The sequence below is a fragment of the Symsagittifera roscoffensis genome, chromosome 1 (genome assembly GCF_963678635.1).
Source record: "Symsagittifera roscoffensis chromosome 1, txSymRosc1.1, whole genome shotgun sequence".
NCBI classification, from domain to species: Eukaryota; Metazoa; Xenacoelomorpha; order Acoela; family Convolutidae; genus Symsagittifera; species Symsagittifera roscoffensis.
In genome coordinates, this window is record NC_087062.1 from 57,808,121 (window position 1) to 57,830,097 (window position 21,977).

General features: G+C 35.8%; 1 protein-coding gene across 3 annotated transcripts in view; it reads right to left on the reverse strand.

The window, feature by feature from the left end:
* LOC134846267 (alkaline ceramidase 2-like) overlaps window positions 1–18,097 on the reverse strand; it is a 56,296-nt gene extending 38,199 nt beyond the window's left edge. The window contains exon 1 of one of the 3 annotated variants that reach the window (XM_063863568.1): window positions 17,598–18,097. The gene's annotated coding sequence lies outside the window, so the exon portion shown is untranslated. Of the gene's footprint in view, window positions 1–17,286; window positions 17,330–17,502 lie in introns of those variants that run through there. The other 2 variants (XM_063863553.1, XM_063863560.1) reach the window with 2 other exon arrangements.
* Between the last annotated feature and the right edge of the window lie 3,880 nt (window positions 18,098–21,977).

Below are 21,977 nucleotides of genomic sequence, written 5' to 3' on the forward strand. Positions count from 1 at the left end.
GATAAAAAGCACAATGAAATCTACCAAAAAGTAACAAAGTAAATGTTACAAAGGCAAAACTTTAACAACAAATTTAATTCACGTTTTATGCCAGCCACAGATTTTAAAATTGGAACATTTGTCTTAATACCTTATTTTACTACACAAAAAGGAATCTCCAAAAAATTACAACCACTTCGAAAAAGATCATACCAAATAATTGCCAAACCCACTGAAGTAACTTACAAACTCACAGACTCAACCAAAAAAGAAATTGTTCAACATCGTAACAATTTATTATCTTAATACCCAAAAGAATACGCATTACGCGAATTAACTCAATTATATTCTTCTACAGGTTTAAAAGTTATTCAAAACAATACATATACAAAACAAGAAACAAATGCACATGACGACATTCATCATAAACAAAATCAAAAACAAAACACAACTCATAAAATTATAAAAAACACCAGACCCAAAAATATCTCAAAAAGAAAGAAAAAACAGGAAAATGATAGAAAAAATCTTACCACAAGAACAAATAGAAAAATCAAAACACAGAGAATTATCACGACTTAGAAATCAACCACGTAAAAATTTCAAAACATTCATCCCACAATCTACAATATTCGAGAAAGTTGAATTTCAAAACAACAACTTTAATTTTAAAGCCAAAAATTCGTACACCTCTAAATCATTTTGAATTTTCACATTTTCAAGATAACATGCTGAAACATACGCAACAATTCTAGTTCAAATTCAGCCAATAGGATTCACTCAAATCCGTCACCTTCAATATCTCTAACACAAACCTTCTAGCTGATAAATATTAATCTCCAGACATATCTATAACTATAATTTTACAACCTCCAGGTCAAAAATAAGCAACTTGCTAAAACTTGACAACTAAAATAAACACCACCATAATATTACAACCCTCCCCTATCTAATAATGCAAAGATCAACAATATTTTCCCAACTTAGACCTCAGAAACCCTCCAACCAAAAATGGCAAATTAGCCTAAAGTAAAAAAGAACCATAATAATTTGGCCTAAAGTACAAATATTTCAAAAATACCCCAGATTACCCAAAAAACAAAAACAAAGCAAAGAAGACCTCCCGAGCACCATAAAATTAGCCTCCAACAATTTTTCACAAAACTCAACCCACTTGTCAGAAAATCAATAAATAATCCAACCACACTTGAATTTCGCCCCAGAAGTTCAAAAAATATTCGACGAACGAATCTTTTCTAAATGCTTCTCTCTTTAACAGTCAATACTCAATATAAAAATATAATCATAAACCTTTTCATAAAATTTTTCATTCTTTTTAAACTTTTGCTAATATGTTTTATTGAAACTTTTGAAGCCCTAATAATCCTTTTAATAATTTTTTGCAATATTTTTTAATTTTCTTCTCCTTATTTAAAATATATCTTCAACCTTCCCAAATCATTGACCACATTCACAGGTACGATAATTCAAAGTCTACTTAAATGATACGAACATTTTTAGTAGAACAGATAATTTTTTACTGTTCGTAATTTTCATCACATTTTTATCATCCCTAATTATGACAATGTGCAAATGTGTAAAAAAGGCAATAGTCACATTCGCCTTTGCAATAATTCTTTTAATTCTTTTCATCGAAGAATATTACAATAAACATAAATCTTCCCACTACGAAACAGATTGATCGGACACATTTCCAAAATTGCTAACCAACCACCAACAAAACAGTGTTCACCGACATCTTCCCAAGAAAACCCAATCATACTTACAACTACCCAAAACCGTCAAAGATCCACACGCATTTTTTTTCAAGATAACCCGTACACTTTCGAAGAACGACACGCCCGCTTATCCGAACCACTAGAACCGGTTCAGCGACAAGCATCCCTAAGTGAACCAACATTAAATTTGTACCCCACATTACCACAGGATTTAAATCGAATAAGACATATTAGTCAAAATCAAAATACAGTTGAAGTCAATAGACAAATTGTACACCCAGGACGGAATAGAAATTTTCAAACTTCCAGAGTTACTTTTAGCTACCTCAATCCCCAACACCATCAAGCTCAGAAGGCTCTAGTATTACATTACCAGACACTCCTACGCTCACTTCACAAAATAACACACCAAATCTCCCTTCAGACTATCTAGGTTCAACACCAACATCCGAACAAATCCGTGAAAATCCTTTTAATCCCCCAGATACCAAAGAAAGACCACCATATTGGACAACACACTCAAATACACAAGGTGAACCGAACATAGTATTACATTACCAGACACTCCTACGCTCACTTCACAAAATAACACACCAAATCTCCCTTCAGACTATCTAGGTTCAACACCAACATCCGAACAAATCCGTGAAAATCCTTTTAACCCCCCAGATACCAAAGATAGACCACCATATTGGACAACACACTCAAATACACAAGGTGAACCGAACATAGTAAATGAACCAATAGATATTTCTACTGATACAACGCTACCGTCGTTACCAGAAACACTATCACCCCCCTCGACACCATCAATAAGTCAAATATCACCAATATTTTTCCTTCTAAATTTTCCCAATAACCTCGACGCTCGATACAGAGAACAATCAACGAATATACCCCTACGATTAGATTGGAACACATTCGTAGCACCTACCCCATTATTCGGACAACATCACGAAAACCACCGACTCCACAGTTAGGCACTCAATAGGTTACAATATAGACAAGATATCCACGAGGATATTCGACAACATAACGTTCAAATACTCCAACAAAACAGTCTTCAATTAAAGTTTGAAATAACAGGCAAACTTAATAATATTGTACAACACCCCTATCCATTAAGTCCATCAAATTTAACAGCTCAATCACTACCTCCTCTTTTTATAACAACTGAAGTAATATATAAAAACGATAGATATAGAAAAAACACAATTGGATACATAACAATTTATGTATGTTCTAAAAATATTAACATTTGAACACATCCTTTTTCTAATATTTTCCGACCAAAACACAAATCCACCTCCTCGCACAGGACCTCAGGATTTATTAGTAACACTCTATGATTGTGAAGAAAACGAACAAAAAACACTACACAAGTATGCAATAAATCAAGTAACACAATGCGAAACAGAACCACAAGCTATAGAAACTACAAATGTAATAGCAACATTGTATTCAAAAGCCCGAGCAACAACAGTCGCAGGATATAAGTTTACAGCAACATTTTCTGAAAAGAAAGTACATTGTTCACAAGTTTCCAACGGAAATAAAAACCGACTTGATCACGAATCATTTTACCAGAGTAACATAAGAGACTTTTACATCTAAGCACCGACAATTGCAAAAACGAATTACTCAGAATAAATCTAACAAGAAATAAAAACACAGACAGAAACATAGTAAATTTTCAAGTCTTTGCCGATTCTGTACATCAAGCAGAACTTAAACAATATCTAGGACACGTTCAATTAGACGAAAAATACCCATATAATGGCGCACATGGACGATTACACGATAAACACTGGATACCAGACATTGGAATGAATAATCCCTCAAACTGCAAAGCAGACAAAAAAAATAAAGGATATCAAGAAATTATGTTTTTTGATTGGAAAATACAACTTGAAAAAAAAAACAACTCACACGAGATTTATGAAAAAAAATACAACCTACATGCTCGAATGAAAAAATTTCATGAAAAATATTTTATTGAATCAATTACATACCACCAAGTGAACCCATCTCACAAACAAAGCACTGATTTCAAAAACATTCAGGATATACAAAAATAAATTGACACCTTTTCAAATCTATCACGAAACAGAATTTGCATGTATATATCGCAATCCACTTTATAAGACACAATACTCTGAAATACTTGTCGAATACGAAAAAGGTTTCGACATGACCAATGGAAAAATGAAATTTAACCCTTACGCCACAAGTCATCCTATTAATGAAGGAACATCATACGTCCCAGTAAACTTTCTGAAAAGCAAAGGTCAACCTGGTGGAAAACTAAAACCATATGACAGTAAAAGCACACGGTTACAAGAACTATCACTAATGAATTGCACCTACTGTGGTATAATATACATTATGAGATTCACTTAGATATGAAATTAGACTACACAATTTGTAGAATTTTCCAAGAAATGTCACCATAAATATTTTCAGTTTTGTAACCTTAAAAAACGAAATTCTCGCCTTTCTAGGATGGCCCTATTACATCTTAGAAAGATTAACTATCTTATACGCTATGTTTAATATTTCAGGATTTCTTTTCTCACTGTTAAAAGAAATCTATAAGACATGCGCTATACACACACAAGTAAACTGCCAAGCAAATGTAGCACGTATATTATTTGCAGGATTTTTTGGAATATTCTCATCATCAATCAATAAAATACTTCTAGATGCACAAATAAAAGAACATAATACAAAAATATCCACAAGACCAAACACATATGACGATGAACATAATAATGTAGATACAATACCTACAGCACCACAGATACCAACCCTACCACAAAACCATCCACTATCATTAGTTCCCCGAAATTTTCGAAACCTAGCAATCTCAAATAATCCAAATTTCAGACCAAATACAACAAAAAGTCCCATTCAACACATAATGACACATCATTCACAAAATGATAATACATATGAACAAATTATCGAACAACCTCATACCACCATTTTTCAGTCTCAAAATAATCATTTTTTTAGCCCACGATGAGCCGACAAATTGGATCCCTCCATCGCTCAAATTCCCACTCAGCCAACCTCCAAACTCAAATCCCAATTATCCCACTTTTTGCTTTCCCGCCACCCGATTCTCCAGTTATTAATACACCATCAGGCATGAATTCTGATACTAACTCAGATATTTCAGTTTTTGATACCATCTCACAATTTAACAACTCCGATGTAGAAAATCCCGACGAATTCGCAGACTCCGAACCATCTCCCTCTACCCATATCCAGGCCAACTCTTCAGCTTTTTCAAAACCCCCCTTTCGACCCATCCAAACCACTCATCCACTCCCATCCCTTTCCACTCCTTCTTACGCTTCCCAAGTAACCCCATCCTATTCTCCATTTAATTTCGACAGATCTCATAATAACTCCCCAGATAATATTCAAATCTCCGAAGAACTTGACAATTTCATTACACTAAAACAACAATTAACATACCCCCACACTCTTACGATACATCAACTATCATCAATAGTAACAGCATCAAATCCACAAACACCTACACCACTTTCAGATTACACTCCATCATTAGCTCAATCATTCACATCCACCGAAACACCTACCAGCACTAACCGAGCTTACCGCACTTTTAAACGAAAATTCCCAAATCACCCATTTACAACCAAACCCGGAACAGCCAGAGAATATACCAACCACCCAGATCACACAAACACAAAAAATTACCTTCAAATAACCCTACCCTCATTTCCACAATATACCTTAAATACTTCTACCACTACTAATGAAACACAAAATTTTGTTGATGAGCACGTTTTAATGACAACACTTCATTGGACAGCTTACTACAACTATACTAACCCCCTTTATCTACCACCTAGTTGACATACAAGCATATGAAAGCTTCTATGATAAATTTCAGTTATTTTGACTAACCTTTCACTTTTTTTCACCACAGGAGCGCAATTCGCACTGTTCCCACGATAAAACGTTACGCACTAAACAAACGCACACTTACACATATTATCGTTTTATTCAAAATCATTTTGATTTACACACACCATCACGACAAACCAACCACCGTTTTCAGTTTATTAACTCGAAATACACGTCACCTTTCTTTCTTAATTTTATATATTGCATTAAAAATACTAACCTCCACGGCATCCTCCGCAACTACGATCCAGTTACCCAAATGTATATATTCTGTCCCATCACGAAGACCTTCAATGATGGAGAATCAAGACCCTTCATTATCCTGCATGAATTCATCCAACCTATCGAAATCCCCATACTAGAATTTATTCATAATACTAAATATAATCATAAAATTTACAGTCTAATTCAACACACACCTTATGAATTCGCAGTAGGCACAGAAGAACTGAACACCATCAACGCACTTCAATTGCTTTGGCCACTGCTACAAACTAAAAATGTTATACTCATACTAGCCAAGTTATTAACGACATCAGATTTGATTCACAACATCTTCCCACGTGGCTTTTTCCCAGATGAATAAGTTAAATATGAAATCAAATAATTTTAACTAATAAATTCAAAATTGTTCTAACCATTTTCTATCAATGTTTAATTTATCCTTCTAGTCTTCACACCACAACATCTACAAAACAGAAAAAAGACAAATAAAAATACAAACTTGTTAATTTATAATAAAACTCCTAAATCTTTTGCACTAATTAAGGTAGTAAAATCAATACCCAATGTAGTAATTTTATTTATAAATTATTTCCCAAGAAGCAGTAAAATTAAATGCGATAAAAATTTATAATTTTAAACTTCCCCAAAAGCAGTAAAATTCAATTTCTAAGCAATAAATTCATAAAATGAGAAAGCAGTACAAACCTTTTCAATATTTTCATTCGTTCGCACAAGAATTCTATCCAAACTCGCACAGCTCGCCATCGAAGAATTGTTAAATTAATGATTTTATGTTTCAAGTTTTCACTAACAACAACTCAAACAAGCAATAACAAGTTTCAAACTTTTCCTTAACCCGGTTGGAAAGGAACTATATACTAAACCAAACTAACCAACGCAGCTTACTTAACACCACAAATCATAAAATAACAGCATGACTAAGAAAAGAAAACCAACGGTACCCAAACACGATTAACCCAGCTTAAAACTGGATAATTTATTCTTTTGAAGACTATTATACAGTCTAAGAAAGAAATAATAAAACACAAAAAAGTCGTAAGACAAACCCAAGCTAAAAACGATTTGATTTTTGAAAAAAGGACAACCAAAGTAACAGAAGAAAGACCAGAAAAAACCAACATAAAATGTTATCACATAACAGGACCTTTCAAAGAAACAGCATGAAATCATACTCCCACCCCTGGCCTAACCCACCAGAGTAGGACGTCCTGAGCATGCTTATAGCCGGCCTAACCCACCGCGCTACACCCACGCTTTGTGACCACACTTCAATTTTTAATAAGAGGTACTCAAGGGTGGGCAACTCTTCAAAATAACTGAACTAAAATAAAACGCTTTTGTGAAAACAACTAACTAAGATCATGACAAAAAACCAAATTCACAAAAATTTTTAAAACAAAAATCATAATATGCAGTATATAGATCATACACAACAACAAAGACGAACATCCAAAGACTAGACGATCCCATCACAATCGAACAAAAGAATGGCTAAACACAACCGACATGCCGTCCACAATCACGACTCAAAGGATTTAGAGTACGACTTGACTTCGCAGAAAAGGACTTCATTGAACTGGACCAATGACCACCTCGATGTTCAAGTATACGTACAGATCCGAGTTACAAGGCATCCCTTCCAAACACGATTTTCACGCCATTCCCAGACGAGGCTGAACACAAAACAGTTCTCTACTAAAACAGAAAAATCTGACATAGCAAACCATTTTGAAATCGGATTGATTTCATTGGGGATCACAATCGTTGTCGAATGACAAGATAACAACTTGATATCCATCATTCCAGCGCCCTGGAACGTTCTTCTTCAAGAGGAACCGGATAAGAAAATGATGTTCGCCAAATACCAACGTTCATCATCCATCCTTCAATTACAGAAAGAAAGATAAATCTAAGAACTCTGTAAACCCCGGATGGGTGGAACCTGATCTAAACTACATTTCATTATTAAATAAATTAGATATTTTATCACTATAAAATATTTAATATTAACCAATCATATTTCATCTAACTAACAACCCACTTATTTGTAAGTGCTGAAATTACTTGTAATTTCAGAACCAGAGAGATTTGAATTTAACTTAGAAAGTAGTTACCTTTCCAAGAGAACTTCAGCAGCCGCAATAAGCCAGTATTTTCTAGATCTATCGAGCCTAGCAGAGACTAGTTAAACACCCTGAGACTAGTAGATATAAGAGTAAGATTAGGATCGGTATTAGACTAAGAAGTTGCACGAATCTATCCGGCCGAAAATAAGATAGCGTGACGAGCAGACGGTGTACCCTATCCGAATTTACTCTATGAGTTATACACCCTAACCAATAACTCAGTTTCTAACCTTCTCACACTTAGTTAATTTTTGCGTTCTTCTTAAATTTTTACACGCCAAAAGTTGAACACGCCAAAATTTACAATCAGCCCCCATCTCAAACACCTACCTCACCCCACCTACCTTCACCCCCATAGAAATGGCTCATATTCATAAAAATCTATCATAATCTGTTATAATCGGTTGCAATCCATTATATTGAATTACATGGATTTTGAAATGATCTCTATTTGTTCTATAGTCCAAAATTAATCCTTTATTAGCGACTATTTTAGATTTTTATGTAGCATTACCGAGGAAAGGAAATCTTGGATAACCGATATGATCCATGGAACCTGATTGCGGGTTGCATTTGGAGCTAGGAGTTATTCATTTAGTTGTGGCTTCCACTAAGATGAGAAATCAGAATCCAGTTGCAGAATCTGGTTGCAATTCGCAAATCACACAGTCAGGCTTCGTTTTGAAATTTTGTGAAACAAAAACATTCATTCTTATTTTTCCAGCTTGGAGCGATCTCTGAAAATAACAAGACCGCTCGTACATCAGGGCAAAGCCCTGACTGTTCCGACTGTCCCTTAATTCATATCGAATAGTTTTTGGAAAAAGAAAATATTGAAAACTTGTCAATTTTGGACAAAATCGAAATGCAAAGTTTTGAGTCGTACGAAATTAATACGACCTATTAGCTAGCCTCAATTCAATTTGGAACAATTTTGCTGCGTGGGAGAATTTGCCACGCATAAATAATTTGAGATACGCTCTCAGCAATATGAATAAATTCTTCAAAGCGCGCATAATGTAGTCCAAAACATGGCCAATTTAGCAATTTTCAAACCTCACTTTCAGAACTTCACAAAAATTAATTGGAGGTCAAACATCTGGTTGCATTTGAACTCAGGAAGTCGATGTCTTCATTGGGGTATGAAAAATTTTTGTCAAAAACTATTATTTCGATTGGTGAAAATTGACTGAATAAAAAAACCACACTGAGCATAAATATTCCGTTTTCTTCAAAAGTCGGAACAATAAGTTGTATATACTTACGTTTTTAATCCAGAACATAACAATAATAGAAATTTATATATCATAGCAAAAAGCCATATACCAGAAAAAAAATTGAAAAAGTTGGAACCAACCGACGTTTAAGTTGTTTTTTTTTGGAGAGCTCTTACAGTTATATCAAAATCGGCTGCTTATGACATTTTCACAGAAACATAAAAAATTTAACGTCTTTCAGAGTAAATGCGAGCTAGTTTAATTAAAGTTATATATATATAGTTATTTAATCACAGATCGAAATGCAAGGCCTTTTTTCGCTCCTTAATTTAATAGTTAAGAACTTACTGTTTTTCAAAATTTGTGAAAAGTACAACTTAACCCGCGAGTACCCTTGAAGCATTGAAAGTAGTTTTAAATATTCAAACTCAATCAAACAGCTGAAGTTTTTGTCAGATCTGACATTTCACCAATTCATCATTTTTCAAATAATTTCATAGTTTGAAAATCAAAAAACAGTTGAAAAGTTTGTTAAACGGCAATTCGGTTTTTACTTAAATTTATCGCTTCATCAATTTTGAGCAGGAAAAACATGAAGAACCGTAATTGAGTTTAACAAAGCTTCTCACATAAGTGCGATGTTTTATATTTTCAAATTCTTTATTGATGTCGAGCCTGTTCGTTGGTTATTATGTCACAATTCAGTTGCTGGGAACTTTTATTTTAGAGCTTTACTACCCATGCTGGTCACAATTAGTCAAAACTACATGTAAATCGCGAGTATCATTTATTTAAGGTAATAGCTTTAGCGCGTTTATGTTATGTTAAAATCAAGAAAAAGTGGCAGCAGAGTTGATGAACATCAAGAACCTCGGGTGAGAGGCTTTAAATTTTCATGACAAAGGGAGAGGGACGAACTCAATCAATTTTGTAGCAAATGAGTAGACGCCTTCAGAAGCTGTAAAGTCTATCTTTTTTACGCACAAAGACTTTTTTGACAATTTACTGGTAGATGATTCGTCGAAAATTGCTAATGGAGAGTACTCATCGCTAATGACGTCTCATCAGGAAAAGGTTCGGTGTCAGTGGAAGGTCGTTCACGATGTCACCTAATGACATGCATTAGCCGACAACGGTTAAGGATTGCCTCATTCCCGGCTACGATTGTAGCAAATAGATCATTTTATAGTCAATCGTAACCGAGATTTAAAAAGAATGCTCGCTTCATCATTGAAACGAGTCGCTCCCACACGCCGCTAATAAGTGCTGAAAAAAGCATGTAGGCTCCATTCAACAAGGTAGCGTCTCAGTTTGCGTGGTTGCTTTGAATTCATGATTTCTGAGCGTCGATTGCGTAAATAGCGTTGTCAGAGAATAAAAACTCTTGGTCGTGCTTTTTCCAGCAATGAAGCTTCTAATTGCCGTCAAACAATTGTTTGTAATTTTCTCCTTCAATTCAAGGAGCACCGCGCGAGTTAAGAGGCATGCGAAGAGGCAAATGTAGTTTTTCTCAATTGCGTCTTTTGTTGATATGTATAACTCATTCCCTGTGATGCCAAAAATCAGTCCCTGTGTTTATGAACGGGAATAGATCAGCAGATGTATCGTCGAAACGAGTAAGTGGCGAGTCAGTCATGAGTCTATATAATGCTCTACCTTGGAACCTTCTCCAGGGAAAGCAATTATGTCTTATCTGTTTTATCTTATCTGTTTTTATCTTATGTCTTATCTCAATTTTGTTGAATCCAGAAGATGACAAAGCTTTGTTGCAATTAGTTGCGAACGTATTGAGTGCCGTGATGCATATAACAGTATGTAACGGTCTCGATCATCTTGCGCAAAATAGGTTTCTTTGCGTTTGGTCATAAGAACTCTTCGATGCTGAGTTTTGTAGTCGTCCTCGCGCAAGAATAAAATCATTGACTTAATCTAGTCTTTTTTTGTTGTCAACTTTCTCCTAAGTTTGTAATTGATTGAAAGTGTCAGCAAAGGCTTATCGCTGGGAATGTTGATAAAGGAGGAGTTTTATTTCTCCATTTCTTCCATACTAGCCGATTGTTTCCCGTTTTTTTCCGTTTTATCCATAAAAAAGTATAGCGTTTGGTGAGACAAACTAATCGAAAAAATTCTAAAAACCGTTAGGAATCCATTATTTTGTAGGTACCTCCAAGTAGTTATTGTTGAGTAGAAAATCCCGTGCGTCCAACCGGAGCTTAGTTACATTTTTGAGCTCATATTACTGCATAGCCTTTTCTGCGAGGTTGAGTTTACCAGGAATAGGTTTCCATTGATCAACTTTGCTTTAAAAAATTATTTCATCGACTCTGTTTGCGCAGTAGGTTTTCAATTTACAAGGCGATACATTACAGGCCAGAAATGTTTTGCTATCTGTACAATAGTGTGTGAACTGAGGGTCCAAACGCATTAACAAAAAACAAACTTGCTCAGCCGAGCGCTCAATGGGGGATCATGTACTTCGAGTCTTATAATGCTTTCTTTGTTCAGTGGAGCTACCTTTGTTCTCCAATCATAAAAGTAGCAAGTGTGCCTGAGCTGCCTGTTGTTTGGAAGTAGATATACGTTGCTATGGTCTCTTGCGACGTGTCGTAGAACACATGAAGCTGTATGTCACTAGGTGATACTTGTGGACCAAGTAAGTGAGGCAGCCTCAGAGGGGACCTTGTTTGCATTGGTTGAATCATTTATCGTTTATTGAACAAATTCATGGGGCACGAATTGGTACCTTGGAAAAACCAGACTTCAACAATTTTTGTTGAAGGAATTTACGTTTTATGACAAACGATGCCAGGACATCAAGTGGGTCTAGAACATTTGTTACTGTAGAGGTGACTGTTTTAGTATTAGTTATCTTGTTTATTGATTGATCGAAAATTTTATCACCAGTTGTGTCCAGTTTGCTGCGTAGGACCCGATGTACAGTAGCATCAGCAGAAATTTCACTTCCATCAATGGAGTAGAAGAAGTCATAAGCATTAGATACGAACTTGTGTAGATTTAACTCCCCTGTCTTAGAGAAAACTTTAGTTATGAGGCCTCACTTGTCATGCAGAAAGAATGAACACAGCCGTTCAGGTAGAATTTTTCATCCAACAGTTGAACAAAATTGTGGCTCGGTTATGCAGTACTTAGCAGCTGTTTGAGAAAACGCGCTGATGGTGAGAACGTTTTAGTAAAGAGAAGTCGCGTCTGTTGGTGTTGCTTCATACGATTTTTGGTAAGCCAGAGGAAGCAAAGCGCACTTTATTTCTCATCATAAATCTCTTTAATACCCATTTGCATCAGAAACATGCCTTCAATATCCGCCGAGAAGGCCACGGGTTTTTCCGGGAATCCTACCAGAAGGCCAAACTTGTTGTTTATTAGGTCTATTGAGTTTCAATGCAAGATTTCAACGGGACGCCTTTGTACGTCGAGGAAGCGTTGGCCACTTTGTATTTTCTGGGCTTGTATGGGAGGTACCAAACTAACTACGGCTCTGGATAATGAAAAATTAGAAACGTGACGTTGTTTTTTTTGTACCAGGTCTGTAGTAAGCGATTCCTCATTTAACTGCTTGGTTTTATGATATGTTTTAGCCGTACGTCTCTGTTGTGATTGCAGTTGAAATTTTGCTACCAGATAGATGTTGAGTTTTTTCATTTCGCTCTTCCAGAGTAATTTGTTTTTGTTGCGATTTCCATTGTGCTCACCGTTTTTCCCGCTCTTTTTTGCTGTTTTCAAAAACTGGAGTTGTTGGCTTTGTGAATACTTGAAGCTTTTCCCTGCAGAAACTTCCCATTGTTTTAATGAGAATAGCGCATTCTTGTTCGGTTAGGTCAATGAAGTTGTCAAAAACGAGTTTGACTCGGCCATATTAGATTTCTGATTGAGAAGGTTAGTGATTGTGCAGCTTGGCAGACTTTTGACAGTGTAGGGGGATGCCTGTAGGCCCTATCCTGATATCGCGCTTGGAATTACCCCATAAAAGCATCCACGCTTAACAAAACTTGCACATTTTTTTGTCGACTATATCAGAAAAATTGCCTTGTCGACGGTGATTGCAGAGTGAGCACGTTCTGTTATGGTTGGTATGAATTAGGTCAAAAATCAAATTCAAATGAGTAGATTGATTGTAGAGTGAATGTAGGCTAAGTAGCGTTAAGATGTCTGTTACCGAGCTGGACCAGAGAGGAAGACTATTTTAGCTGAGTACTTGCCTATTTTAAACTCCCCTGTCTTAGTAAACTCCCCTGTCTTAGTAAATTGTTTTTTTTTAGTAAACGAGCCTCGTACGCTAAGTTGTCGTTATTGGCTTAAGTTAATATGAAGTGTTTGTGCTGACTGAGGGTGTATGAGCAGCTGCTGCATATGTTGCGATTGGTAAGGCAGATTAGTTTACTGCTAATGTTGAGAAAAGTTACTGGCAAAAAAAGCGACATACCTTTCCAATGGATTGATTGGGCGTTTGAAACGGCTTTTGTTCGATAGATAGAGTTGATTAAGGTCTTTCTCCACGTCTGTTGATAAACATCGCTTGGCCGAAGTGCATTCGATAAATTTGTGTCGGCCTAAGCTGTTGAAACACTGTTTGTATTCTTCCACCATTTCTGCCTGTTGATTTACGGCAATTTTCAAGTTAGTGAACTTGGCTATCTATTGGACAGGTCAAAACTGTTTATGCTGCATCAGGAAATCTGTCGTAGTTTCGTCTGGACATAGAAAAGAGCTGGTTAGGCCGTTTATTTGACAGTTGTTGCTTTGTTCCTTGATTGTGTCATCCCGCTTGGTATGAAGTCGATGGTTCTAAGTTCAAGTTGTCGCATGCTCGTGAGAAGTTACTCAGGCACTGCGCAAAGTCCCAGCTTAAAATATTCGATGTCGTGCAGCACGCTGTGTTTTTCCCACTTCAATGGTAAACTTACTGGACGATTTCAGCAAGCAAGTTGGGTTAGGTTACTCGACTTGAGGTCGGCTGGTAAGCCGTTGATTTTAAAAAGTTTCTATAGAATCTAAATGTAGATTTCGTGGAGTCTAATTTTGGCAGCATTCTAACAAATTTGAACCAGATGTTAAATCCAGTGGGTTGGCGTCAACCTTCTTCAGTCTAAAATCCGGCAAATTGAACACTTGAGACTAAAGTTGCTGCCAGTAATCGGACGATTGTAAGCATAGTTGCTGACTTTTCTTTAACCAGTGCCAGAAATGATGTGATTGCCAAAAATATTGTGATCTCTTGAAAACGATTTAGTTCTATGATGGTTGCTGAGATAGATCGCAACGTACACTTCAGTTGCAGTAACAGATCTATTTGCTTGAAGTTGTTAGTAGCTCATATCGGAAATTTTCAGTTGACAGCTGGGCTTCGTGAGTTAAGTTGTAGTTCCATATGGGAGTTGCGTTAGAAACAAGTTGAGGTGAGAAATTGTATCGTAATGGAGCGCAAAAGTTGAATGTGTCCTGATTAGCATGTTATGTTGATCTGAAATCAAATGCATGCTGAAGCAGTTGTTGAGTGGTGACATTGTTTTTGCCTGATTTTTAGCTCCGTTTGTTTTTAGCTCCGTTTGTTTAGCATCTATGTCGATTGTAATCAAACTGTAAGTAGAATAGTAAGTAGAAAAGTCAGCAACCGTAGAATTGACGATGCTCTTGACTTTTATTAGTAGGTCGCACTTTCATGTTCGTAATGTCGAAACAATGCCGAGCCAATCTTAGTAGAAAAAAAACAGCAAAGTCGTGTGCGATTTTGTTGAGAAGATCGAAACAAGACGTTACCTCCTCGAAAGTAAACTTGACATATTCGTTTTTAGGGGCTTCTGTAGAGGTCAATTAACTACTGTAAATTAGGCTTCGCTGGAGCCATAGAAAAAGGTAATTAAAAAATTTTAGCTCATTAGACATGGCGGATTAAAAATTTTACCAGCTCAGTTGGTAGCGATTGCTAAGTTGTTTCCGTTAGATAAAGCTCTCTTGAATTTTCACTATTAATCACGATCAATTTTTTTATTCAATCAAACCAAGTGCTATTCCAGTGGTTAAAAAATATATTGAGTTAGAGCTCAATCAGCTTTGAGCTTCGGGTACAGTGTATTTTGAGACTTTTCAAGTTTTTTTTTCAAATACTTGCAAGCATAGGCTGAAGATTTTTTTTAACCTTTAGATTAAGGAGAAAACCAGTTGGGTTTCTGAAATTTAAAGCAAAATGCTTCTGGGCTGAAAGTTTGGCAATCGAATTTTTGCATTTTTTTTCAATTGGGTAACTTTCTTTTTTGGATCCAAGTGAGTTAGAAATTCTTCAGATTTTTTCAAATTTTGCTAAAAAGTTCTTGGCTTAATCTGGTTTTGAAAACTTTTGTTCAGAATATAAGGCTAAGCAGCTTTGAAAAAAGGCCAAGGTTTTGATAATTTTTGGGCTGAAAAATTTGGGTGTCGAAATTGTCTTTGTGAATAGGAAACATTCTAAGAAAAACTACCCTGGTACACCCCAGATTAAAAACTTTCGGGCATTACTTTTAAAGGAAAAATGCAAGAATTTAGTACAGTTCGTGATGAAACGCAAACATTAGTTTTTTGTTGTTATGAATTCTTTTTTTTCAATAGTCTCCTCGAATTGTTTTTGAATTTTTGTAACACGAAACTGATTTAACCAAAATCTTAGCACAAATAGTTTTTGTGATCTTAGTTTCGAATTTTAGCACAAATTTTGGATTATTTTCAAAACGAAAGAAGTTGGTTCTGGCCGGGTCAAAGAGAAGGTCGAAATTGGCTTCCAGAAGAACTTAAAACTCTTAACCACTCAAATTTGGTCCAAAAACAAGCGAAATCGCGGAATCTGCGACAGTAGTTGCAGATTCCGGAACAGATTGTTAAAACCAAAACAAACAATAAAACATTTGAATAACAAAACTGGCCTGTTGACGAGTTTACAACTGTCAGCGGAATCAACAAGGTGAAAGCGGGTTCCGCTAAATAAAAGCTAATCCCTCAAGTTGTATGCAAAATCCGGATTTTGTTTGCGCGTTTCAGTTACATAAAAAAAAATTAGCAATCACTATTTTTTTTACATGGTGATCACTAGCGAGTTCAATCTCAATTACTACTAACAGTTGAGCTACTCACAAACTTTCGTTCTCACTCCTTGCCAACATGCCCCTAAATGCTGGATCTCAATTCCCGTCAACTTATTCCCAGACATTCGATCTCCTGTTAACTTACTCCCAACTTCGATCTCAAATCTTGCCAACGTATTCCCAGCTTCGATCTCAATTCAATTCCTGCCAACTTATTCCCAATTTCGATCACAATTCCTGCCAGCTGGACATACTGAAAAAAATTATTACATCAAATCTTTTCAATTGCCCTTCAATTCAACTAAATTAAGTTTGCTTCATTTTGGCCTTCATTGCAAAACTTTTTATCAGCCAAAAAACCAGAACAGACAAGTACAGTTGTTAATCTCAGTAATCCAAAAAAGATAGGTCAGAATTTAGCGATTCTAAACTGAAAATTGAATTTGGAATCTTATGTGCTGCTAATAAAACATAAATTTACCGGACAAAAAATTAGAAATTGCTAATGGTGAGTTTGAACTTGCAAATTTTACAACCCACGAACCTCACATATTGGCTTTAATCAATGGTTGTGCTTCCGAATGATCCAAAAAAATGATTGCTGAAAAATTTCCCAACCAAACACTAAAAGGAACTTTCAAGGATTTAATTAACCGAATATTAACTTACGACCTGTTCGTTGATTCCGCTGTGAATTGTTAATTCTATCCTTTTAATTTTACTTGTTCATATGCAAGAACTGGTTCAAATCAATTTAACATATAAGCGGGATCCACTTACAATTTGCGGAATCCGCTTGCATATGCGGTTTCCGCTGAAAAGTTTTGCGGAATATGCTTGCAGTTGCGGAATTCAGAGCTACTAGCTAAGATTGCTTGTTGCGGAAGCCGCAAAAAATGTGCCGACAATTTCTAAGTTACGGGTATTTTACGCGGACTCCATAGAGTTTTTAAAAGTAAACTCCACTTACCTTTTAACCTGTTAAAAGACTTGTCTCTGGGTTCCAAATACCTACAGACACCAAACTGTTCGTCAATTGAGTAATTCTGCTTGAAATCATTTAGGTTTGTCGTTTTGCTATACAATGTAAAACGAACAAACCACAATGAAAATTTTAAAATTAGGTTAAAAAGATCTAACTTAGAAAATCAGAAAACTAATTTGCACTAACTTCAATTAAACTCACTTTTGGCTGGGTTTTATTCATATTTTAGTAATCAGCGGAACAAAATAAGTAGAGCACAGAAATTTCAAAAGCAGTGCAAAGGTAAAGAGACGTACCATATGCCAGTTGGTCATAAACGATTCAATTACATCTTCTATTAGAGCTATTTCAGTCACTGCTGGTAGCACCAAATATGCACTTGAAGGTTTTGCACTGTATTAACTGAATTTTATGCCACACTACCAAATATGTAGAAAATTAGGAAAGACATTATGGTCTTTAGCCGACGCTAATTCGAGGATGAAAGAGTATGTCGCTATTTTTTCACACTTGTTCATAAATTAGATTTTGTTCTTGCTCTTAACATGAGTGGTTCAAGCTTATAATAGATATTTAAGTATATCTTCAGTAGAAGAAAAGCTTATACTAAAACTGTTAAATTATAATTTCAAATGCCTATTCGTTTCTGTCTATTCGAGTATCAAAAAATAATAATGAATAGGTAACTGAAAACAATAAAATTTAAATTCGAATTTTATTGGCATTTCTGTCATGAACGTAAATACATTCTTAACTGAACAGTCATTTTTCTTTGCATAGATGTAGACAAGGGCAACTAGTTGACAATAACAGAAGCGCAGTAATGAAACCTTAATGGTTTTGGTAATTTCCTATAATCCTTCAATTTAGAGCGGGCAGAGGGAAGAGCTTACCATTCAAGCAGTCCCGCTATGTAAAAGGATATGAAAGCACTTGACAGCACACATAACGAAAATGTTACTTAGGAAAATGAAAGGGATGACCTCCGATTTCTAAATAATCTTGAAATTGAATGTTGCAGAATCAGTTGGAAGCTGCAAACACAATAAAAATAATTTAAAAATTTTAACTCCGTTGTTAATGTAGACAAGCTCAGAAAAAACAATGGCGAAAATCATTGTTTTATAGACAATCTCAGAAAAAAAATTGAAAAGAATCATAAACATATACGACAAAAAATTAAGGCCCCACAACAAAGTTATGTTTTCTTAAGCTTTGGTGTCATATTTAGCCTGAACTATCTTTTTACCTCAACTTTCAGATTCCAAGAATGAGTGCCTCTACGCGGATGGACCACGCATCACTCAACAGTGTGGTTCCCAAATTCCATTTATTCTACATCGGTCTCGTATCGAGAGCCAGAGAGAGAAAAGGAGAGAGAGAGTGCTGCGACAGAGATAAAGAGAGAGAGAGAGAGAGAGAGAGAGAGAAAGAGCGAGAGAGAGAGAGAGAGAGAGAGAGAGAGAAAGAGAAAGAGATAGAGATAGAGAGAGAGAGAGAAGGGAAAAATAAAAAAAATGGAAGCCGAAGAAATAGGAGAGTCGAGAAAAGAAAAAAGAGATAAAACGAGAGAGAACAAAGAAAAGAAACACCACATGGGTTTTGGAATAATGAGCAGTCAGAACCAGTCTACCTGCTCATGTACTTGTTACTGGCTGGACTTCTAGTTCTCACCCTACTATTCTGCCGCGGAATCGAACCAAACCTTGGCCCACATAACTGCAGTATTTGTCACAATAAAGTTATCATTAACCAATACTATGTCTGATACCACTTCGGAGGGTGGATACACCTAAGAAGCTCCACACTTAAAGTTATCAATCAAGGTCACGCAGTTTTTACTATGACTATGGCAAAATCTAACCCTTTGAATTGTGACTACTGCAAAATCAACTCCATCGACACCCTTAATTAAAAAAAACAACCCCATCGACACCCTTAAAAAACAACAGCAACCCCCACCACCAAAACATGACCACAACATAGAATACTACGTTAAAATGCAAGTGGCCTTAGACCAAAACTAGATAACATTATCCACCACATGGCTACAACAGACAGATGGTTGCAGCAGTCCAAGAAAACTTTCTAACGAATGAACCCAAGCCTCTTAATGAACACCAAGTTGTTGTACAAAACCGATTTACCAGTCGAGGCAATGAAGCGGACTAGCATTCATTTTGAGGAAGACATAAATTATCAAACACCAAAATTATCACCTAACGACCCCCAAACAGAATAAGCAATCACAAAAGTTATAAACACGTTATCTTTAACAGTTTTTAATATCTACATCCCATCACATTCAAGCTGAAGCCCCTGATATACTGCTTCCATCCAACACCTACCAACAAATACAGATGCAATAAGGCAAACAAAAAACAACCCTTAACTTCAAAAAAGCAGACTGGAATAATTTTTGTAAAGATAGCAAAAAAGCGTTTTGAAAAAAGCTCTACTCAAATCAACTATAGAAGGCGAGACAACCTTCCGGAAATCAGTTTGCGGCGGGGCATTTAGACATATACTTCAAGGATGCATTAAAGAAGTTTTCAACAGAAGCTTTTAAACTCTCCTTAACAAGGGACACTTTTCAAGAACAAGATCTCGGAGACCACAAAATGAGTGAATTAAAATGAGAAATGAAATTTTTTTTAAGATGAAAGAAGAAAAAAATAGATTGAGTTTCTTGGCAATGTCGACATTCGATGGGCAACAAGTGAACTCTGGTATACGGTTAAATATTTAACCAACACCATTGCCAAAACTCCAAGAAAAGCACCTATTATCTTCGACAACGATCCCATTCACAACACGCAAAAAAAGGTGTGAATTTATTCATTTCTCATTTTATTTCACTCTTTTTGTAGTCTCCGAGATTTTGTGGTCTCGGAGACCACAAAATGGGTGAATTAAAATGAGATATGAATAAATTCTTTGTAAAGATAACAGAAGAACAAATTGAATTGAGTTTCTTGGCAACGTCGATATCCGACGGTTTACAAGTAAACTCTGGTATACGGTTAAAGGTTTATCGAACACCAATGCCAAAACTCCAAGAAAACACTTATTATCTTCGACAACGAACCCATTCACATCACAAAAAACCTGTAATAATTTCAACCAACAGTTCACTCGATGCCCAAAAAAAAATAAAAAGGCAAAAAGGAGCATTTATTCGAATGATCAAGCAATTCAAAAAGAATTGAAAATTTTACTTAAATTGGTAAAGGATGAAAAAAATCAAGTAAGAAAAGAAAAGCATTTGCACCTGTTAAAATCGCTCCAATTTAATTACATTTCATTAGAAAACAATCTTTGAAATACCTCAGTATGTTGATAAGCCTCTTATTGAGTAATGCACCATAAATAAAAAATGGAAAATGGGTAGATTAATACCCTTGCCTAAACCTTTTACAGATCCCGAAAAAGATAAGAGCTACCGAAAAATTGCACTGATTTCTCCAGTGAAAAAAAATTATCGAGCGTTGCCCGACTTCAGTTTTAATGAAAATTTTTAGGAACATCAACACGGATTTGATCAACTAATACTGCCCTAAACTGTATCTCAATCTAATAAAAGCTATTTTGAACCAGGCCAAACAATTTCAAAGCATTAACGATTGCCCTAGATTTGACTTCAGCCTTTGATACTATTGACCACCACCATCTGCTCAACGACATCGCCAGCTCGAATCCTTCCAAGAACACCAAAAGGTGCTTTCTTGCATGCCTGCGAGGTAGACATACTTATGTAAAAATTAGAGACCCAAAATACAAACGCAAGAAGGTGAAGCAAGGTGTCCCACCAGATGGTGTTCTATGCGCGGCCCTATTTAATCTTCATATTCCAAAACTATGTACTAGAAATTGATTACATCAAAGTGACCACTGATGCATGCGTCATAACCCTCATAACACTAGTACTTAATATTACCAAAGATAAGTCCACAACATCAGTATTCTCAACTTATAACCTTGAATTTAAATCAAAACCAAAAAGTAGGGTTCAGAGAATCAGTTTACCCGATACTTGCCTTCCCAAAATTCTAAGAATCACATTTGACATACAACTGAACTCATGTGAAAACTGCACTAAGACCTGTGATAAACTGCATAAAAGGAACTATGTACTTGAAAACTTGCTAACAGTACTTGGCGTTGCTCCATAGAAACACTCAGCGTAAATAATAAGGCAACTGGGAGAGGATATGCATCTCCAATTTGAACCCCAACAATAAGTTACACTAACTGGCAACGCTTACAAATAAATTAAACAACGCGAAATTAACAAACGGATGCTTAAGAATGAGTGACATAAAACCTTTACGTGACAATACAAAAGTTCTAGCGGTTAAAAAACACAACGAAATGCTTTCTAAACTGTTTTTTCTCGGATTTTACCAGGAGCGCATAGCTGACCACCAAACTATTAACAACGAAAGCATTAATCGGAATATCATAACTATCCTCAAAAGTATGTTCAAACCAGATATTGGACATTTGCTTAACAAAAACCGAGCGAAATTCTCTAAGCTTGAATACGCTACCGGGATCAAAAATTTTCACACCACAGAATCACAAAACTTTCTGAACGAAAATTCCAGGCTACTTGGCAGAAGACCCCCCATTTTGTCACCAAATGAATGCAAATTTGGCTGGAAAACTCGATATAC